This window comes from Dreissena polymorpha, chromosome 1, assembly GCF_020536995.1.
Source record: "Dreissena polymorpha isolate Duluth1 chromosome 1, UMN_Dpol_1.0, whole genome shotgun sequence".
NCBI classification, from domain to species: Eukaryota; Metazoa; Mollusca; class Bivalvia; order Myida; family Dreissenidae; genus Dreissena; species Dreissena polymorpha.
Genome location: NC_068355.1, coordinates 181829083 through 181836580, shown reverse-complemented (window position 1 = coordinate 181836580; position 7498 = coordinate 181829083).

Here is a 7498-nt window from a genome sequence, read left to right as displayed (position 1 = left end):
AACAACTTTTGGTTTAGAGGCTGAATTTTGGCACAAAAATGTATGAAAATATGCCCTGACCTTTTATGATCAAGATGTTCATGGGTGACATGCTGAATTGCTTGAGTGACTTGTAGTATTTGTGGGAGATGTTAATGGGTCACATGCTGAATTGCTTGATTGACTTGTAGTATTTGTGCAAGATGTTCATACCTGGCGTGCTGAATTTCTTGTGCGACTTGTAGTATTTGTGAGATGTTCATAGGTGACGTGCTGAATTTGTTGAAGACTTGTAGTATTTGTGGGGGATGATCATACATGGCGTGCTGAATTTCTTGAACACCTTGTATTATTTGTGGGAGATGTTCATAAGTGGCGTGCTGAATTTCTTGAGTGACTTGTAGTATTTGTGGGAGATGTTAATAGGTGGCTAGCTGAATTTCTTGAACGACTTGTGGTATTTGTGGGAGATTTTCATAGGTGGCGTGCTGAATTTCTTGAGCTACTTGTAGTATTTGTGCGAGATGTTCAAAGGTGGCGTGCAGAATTTCTTGACCGACATATAGTATTTGTGCGAGATGGTCATAGGTGGCGTGCTGAATTTCTTGAGCGACTTGTAGTATTTGTGGGAGATGTTCATAGGTGGCGTGCTGAATTTCTTGAGCGATGGTAGTATTTGTGGGAGATGTTTATAGGTGGCATGCTGAATCTTGACCGACATATAGTATTTGTGCGAGATGGTCATAGGTGGCGTGCTGAATTTCTTGACCGACATATAGTATTTGTGCGAGATGGTCATAGGTGGCGTGCTGAATTTCTTGAGCAACTTGTAGTATTTGTAGGAGATGTTCATAGGTGGCGTGCTGAATTTCTTGAGCGATGGTAGTATTTGTGGGAGATGTTAATAGGTGGCATGCTGAATCTTGACCGACATATAGTATTTGTGCGAGATGGTCATAGATGGCGTTCTGAATTTCTTGACCGACATATAGTATTTTTGCGAGATGGTCATAGGTGGCGTGCTGAATTTCTTGACCGACATATAGTATTTGTGCGAGATGGTCATAGGTGGCGTGCTGAATTTCTTGACCAACATATAGTATTTGTGCGAGATGGTCATAGGTGGCGTGCTGAATTTCTTGACCGACATATAATATTTGTGCGAGATGGTCATAGGTGGCGTGCTGAATTTATTGAGCAACTTGTAGTATTTGTGCGAGATGTTCATAGGTGGCGTGCTAAATTTCTTGGGCGACTTGTAGTATTTGTGGGAGATGGTCATAGGTGGCATGCTGAATTTCTTAAGCGACTTATAGTATTTGTGCGAGATGTTCATAGGTGGCATGCTGAATTTCTTGAGCGACTTGTAGTATTCATGCAAGATGTTCATAGGTGGCGTGCTGAATCTTGAGGGACTTGTAGTATTCGTTCGAGATGTTTATACGTGGCCTGCTGAATTTCTTGAACGACTTGTAGTATTTGTGCGAAATGTATGTGGTGTGCTGAATTTCTTGAGCAACTTGTAGTATTTGTTGGAGATGTTTATATGTGGCGTGCTGAATTTCTTGAGCAACTTGTAGTATTTGTTGGAGATGTTCATACGTGGCGTGCTGAATTTCTTGAACGACTTGTAGTATTTGTGGGAGATGTTCATAGGTGGCGTGCTGAATGTCTTGAGCGACTTGTAGTATTTGTGCGAGAAGGGGGTTTGGACTGTTTTCAACATTTACTTCAACAATGTTCTTCTTCTTGGATAATAATGTTATCTGAAAAGGAAATGGCAAGTGAAATAAAAATAGAGTGTTTTTAGTAACAAACGAATACGTCTTGAATACATGTACAATGTATATATGCTGTAACACCTTACTTAACACACCTGTTTGTTTAATGCAAAACATTGTTTCTATAATTGATATTTAGGATAGCGAAATGATTTTTGTGCAAATTAGCACTCATAATAGCATTGTTTAAATGAATAACGTGAAACCACTTGAAATGTTGTAGCAATTTGCCATAATTATCTTTTTTTAAACTAACATAACTTCAACAAGGGACAAAATTGTCACAAAACCAGGTTTTCATTGTGAAAAAAAAATCTGATAAAGGGAGAAAACTCAAACTGAACTTTTGAAATGACCAAAAAAAATTAACCCCCTTTGTAAGTTTTTTTTTTTTTTTTAAATCTATTTTTAGTCGTGGCGACCTTGAAATTGGAGATATTGACGTGATTCTTTCGTGGGACACACCGTCCCATGATGGTGAACAAATGTGCCAAATGATTTTAAAATCTCACAATGAATGACATAGTTATGGCCAGGACAAGCTCATTTATGGCCATTTTTGACCTTTGAACTCAAAGTGTGACCTTGACCTTGGAGATATCGACGTAATTATTTCGCGCGACACACCGTCCAATGATGGTGAACAAATGTGCCAAATGATTTTAAAATCTGACGATGAACGACATAGTTATGGCTCGGACAAGCTCATTTATGGCCATTTTTGACCTTTGAACTCAAAGTGTGGCCTTGACCTTGGAGATATCAACGTAATTATTTCGCGCGACACACCGTCCAATGATGGTGAACAAATGTGCCAAATGATTTTAAAATCTGACAATGAACGACATAGTTATGGCCAGGACAAGCTTATTCCGCCAGCCCGCCAGCCAGCCAGCCAGCCCGCCCGCATTCGCCAATCTAATAACCAGTTTTTTCCTTCGGAAAACCTGGTTAAAAATGTGAGACTATACCACTTTAAATGTTACACAATACAACTTTTTGCTAAGAAATACTTAACAAGAGCTACGCATATCGAGTGCAAACGCTCGGCTAGGGTATAGTTTTGAATAAATGAAAGCTTGTCAGAAATTATTATTATTTTATAGAGGTTACAGTGACCTTGACCTTTGACCTAGTGACCCAAAAATGGGTGTGGCATGTAGACCTCATCAAGAAGCATCTACATATGAGGTTTCAAAGTTGTAGGTGGAAGAACTTTGATTTAAGAGCAAAATGTGAAGGTTTTAGCACGACGCCGGCGGACGACGAGCTGGCTATGACAATACCTATAGTTTTCTCCGAAAACGCCGAGCTAAAAATTAAGATTAAGTGCTATCAATATAAAGTGCATTACTATTGTAAATTTAATATTAACGTTCAACTTATAGATGTTACAACCTATTAAAATCAAAGAATTGTTTTAGCCAACCGTCAATTGTGAACTTAAGACAGTAATTATGGAAAAATTTGGAATAGACTTTTTAAGATTAGGAATTGGGCTGAATTGTTGCCCCAACTTTGACAGTATAAATAACTCTTTAAGGTCATAACAGATACTCAAGAAGCTGAGATGACATGCAAGCCTAATTGATATTGCTTATGGCCAAGTTGAGAGTCGAAGGGCATACTGGTTGACACATCCAAACTGCTGTCATTTTTTTACACCTTGTCTATTGCCAATGCAATGTGTGGTCAATTGGGCTTGGAGTGCAAAGTAACAAACCCTGATGGGTAAACCTTTAGCACCTCATTTCAGATGTCAGAATTCACGCCTGAGGCATGCCCAGGGATGTACCATGAGTGTTCAAAACAAAGTCGTAACTGCCTTTGTACAAGTTATCCAACTTTTTATTGTTTTGCTATTCTTTCTGGTGTCCAACAGCCAGAACTGATTGTTAGCTTTAACATAACTTTTGCTATAACTCCTCGTGTCTTGAACACTTGTTCCTATCCTGGCTCTCAAGCTGAACTAACTCAGGCTCGAGTGTGGATCACTCAACAAGGACATTGCAGTTGTTGAGAACAGTGCACGAGAACTCAACGTGCTCAGAATTTCCTGCAGAATGGAATCGTTCGACAAAGCTGACCTTTTGAGGCCGTAGGTCAAGGTGAAGGCGCTAGGGTCAGGTCGAGTGGAGGGTCGTCGTGGACTGAGGCTGCTAGGGTCAGGTGGAGGGGAAGGTTCGTCCTTGACTGAGGCTCATGCAGGCTGGACTGGTGCTGTTGCCGCGCAAAATCAATATCGATGATGGTGCTCTTCTGAAAACAACACAATGGGTGATATGAACTTGAAACAAAGGTTTGTATTTCAATTTATAAAAAAACTAAGCATTTTGATTGGATGTGAATTTTTCAAACAGAAAATCTTCATTCTTATGAATTTTTAATCTGGCATATCCTTGGTTCCATGTCCAAAATAGCATACACATGAATCAAATCAGACCATTATATATTTAAACATTAAAAGTGTTGGCAAGTGCTATATAAACCTGTAAATTCATAAATATTTTTTTCTAAACTTGCAGAGATTTAATTTCATAAGCCATTATGTGGCTCATAAATATTCAAAACTCAAACAAATTTCGCATAAGCTAATCAGAGAGGACACTTTCCGACTAGACTTGATTTTCATAAAGAGGAGACTTCCTTTCAACAAAAAATACTTTGAAAGAGTCAGTGTTATCCCTGATTAGCCTCAAAGACTGCACAGGCTAATCTGGGACAACAATTTAAGCACATGCATTTAGCCACATTTTCCCACAACACAGCTTATTAATCTTTTAGCAGCTCCTTACCTGCATAACAAAAAAGGGAAAATCAACTTGTACAGAATATATAGAGGATATTTGTTGGATTCTATGGGATATCAATTTTATTTCACGAGTGATCATATAAAATAATATTTTCACAAGTGGTGCTGCCACAAGTGAAAATATGTATTTTTATGATCACGAGTGAATTAAAATCGATATTCCATCGAATCCAGCACATTTTCTTTTTATTTTATGCTTTTTTCACCGCTTATTTATATTGTAAAAGAATTAAACTGGATAATTTCGTTGGATTTATTACGTCATTTCGTCGAAAAAAATGACGTCATTTCACAGTAAAACAGTGAAAAATATCGATATTTTTCACTGCTATTTTTCAATGTTTAAAACAGTGAAATACCAGTTTTATTTCACTGATATATCTCTATAAACCACCAGAGAGCATAAAATAAAATGTTTTTATTGGTTCTCATTCTATTAATCACTTTACTTTTACAATGCTTTCACAGATGTTTTACTGTAAATATATGTTTCAATAAATGGGAGGCAAACATTTGACATTAATGTCTTCCTAAAGTTGCAAAAACATTCATCTATTTTTACCATGTCTTTACAGATCTTTGAATGTTAAAATCTATTAAAATTCACAAAAGACAAAAAATCAAAAGTAAATAAACATGTAACATCTTCTTCTTGGCGTTCGCTCTACACGATCACACCAGTTTCTTCGATAAATGATGTGGTCCGTCTCAGGTCATCCACGTCTCCATAAAGTTTCTGATGGAGGGTTGTGTCCTGGGGCCACTTTGTAGCTCGCTCCTGGTCGTGACGTTTACATCTTTGGAGGATGTGTTCAGCTGTTTGGTCTTCTGTGCCACACGGACAGGTCGGTGACGGGGCCAGTCTGTATTTTTTATGCATGTGTGCATTGAGTCGGTTGTGCCCTGATCGGAGTCTGACCATTATCACTTGCTCTGCCCTGCTTAGGAGATGATATGCATCTGCCTCTTGTCTTGGCCGGGTAAGTGATTTAATGATGGTAACTTTCTCCTTGTAGCTTACTTGCACAGGTGGCTGATCTAACTGAGCACCTTGTTTTGCCAGTTGGTCAGCATCTTCATTTCCGGCCACTCCACAGTGTGCTGGGATCCACTGGAGGGTCACGTTTAGGTTGGTGCTGATTCTTTGTAAGGCATTTGCAAGCTGAGGAACCTTGTTGTTGGTCAGGGCTTCTAATACAGACATGGCATCTGTAAAGAAGACTATCGAGTTGACATCTTCGGTCGAGTCTTCAATCATTGACACTGCCTTCATGAGGGCTAAAGTCTCTGCTCTGTAGTTGCTACAGTGTGGTCCGGTTGCTGCATGATGTGTTTCTCGTTTTCCGGATGGGTACAGAATGACGATGCCAGCACCTCCCTTTATGACTGCTCTAGTGGCAGAACCGTCTGTGTAGACATGAGTCCATGCCTCTCTTGGGTATTCGTCATCGATCATGGCAAGTGTGAGGCTCTTTCTGATATGCCCATCCTCTTGTTTACCTGGCTGTAGGTGAGGAACACTGGATCTTACTGCAACATTTGACAGGTCATTTTGTAATGGATCTATGATGTCTTCTTGACCAAGCGGAGTGGTGGGGATGGTCAGATCCGTTGCATAGGCCTTGTCCAGCTTCTTAGCTTCGTGTACAAAGCTGCTACGCTTGATCCGATTTTTGGTGTACCCTTTAACTCTGGCTGACATGGGGTGATCCGTTAGACATGTATACTTCTCTGTCTGAAGCAGGATTTTGACATCTCTTCTTTCTTGAAGTGGTTGTATTCCTGTTATCTTTTCCATGAAGGCAATTGGTGTGGACTTGGTTGCTCCTGTCATGATGCGCAGAGCTTGGTTCTGGATTTTATCCAGAGCCTGGCGATTGGATTTGGCTGTGGAAGACCATGTGGGGGAACTATACTCTAGTTGGGGTCTCACTGTGCCTTGATAGACTGTCTTGAGTATGTGCTCATTTGCCCCCCATGTAGTTCCCGCAAGCTTTCGCATCATTGCAAGTTTTTTTCGGGCCCTTCCTTCTGCTTTCATGAGGTGTGGCTTCCACGTTTGCCTCTTGTCAAAGGTGACTCCCAGGTACGTGGTCTCGTCTGCTTCAGTCATAGGAGTGTCTCCCATTCTCACCGTCCCTGCTTTCTGTTTTGATGACAATGTGAATAGTGTGGTGGATGATTTCTCTTTGTTGATCATTACACACCAGTCTTCAGCCCATGCGGTAAGTTTGTCTATTGCTTCTTGCATTCTGTATGTGGCTGTGGTGGCATGCTCTTCTTTGCACCATAACACAAGATCATCAGCATAAAGTGCCGCCTTCACTCCCCTTGGCAATTCAGACACAAGATCGTTGATGAAGAGTAAGAAGAGCGTCGGGGACAGGACTCCTCCTTGTGGGACACCGTGCCGTAGAAGGAACTTCTTACTGCTTCTTTGGTTCAAGCTTACTCTTGCCCATCTATTGAATAGATAGGACTTGATCCACTTCAGCATGTTTCCTCCAACTCCATTCCTCATCAGTTTGACTTGGAGTCCGTCAGTCCAGACTTTATCGAAGGCCCTTTGAAGGTCTATCCATGCTGTCAGGACAACCTTCTGTTCCTGGAAAGCATCTTCAATTTCTTGTGCCAGGTAGGTAGTCTGGTCCTCGGTGGAGCGGAATTGCCTGAATCCAGCTTGTTGTTTTGCAAGTAAGTCGTTCGTCTCCAGATACCATTTAAGGCGTGCATTTACAATTCTCTCCATCGTCTTCCCAACACAGCTAGTGAGGCTTATTGGACGGTAGCTTCCAGCCTGCTTCGGATCCTTGCCTTTCTTGTGGATAGGTATCATAATGGCCTCTTTCCAGACTTGGGGAAGTTGGCCTTGTGTCCAGCTGTGGTTGAAGATGTCTAGGAGTTTGTGCATTGCTGAACTGCCTAG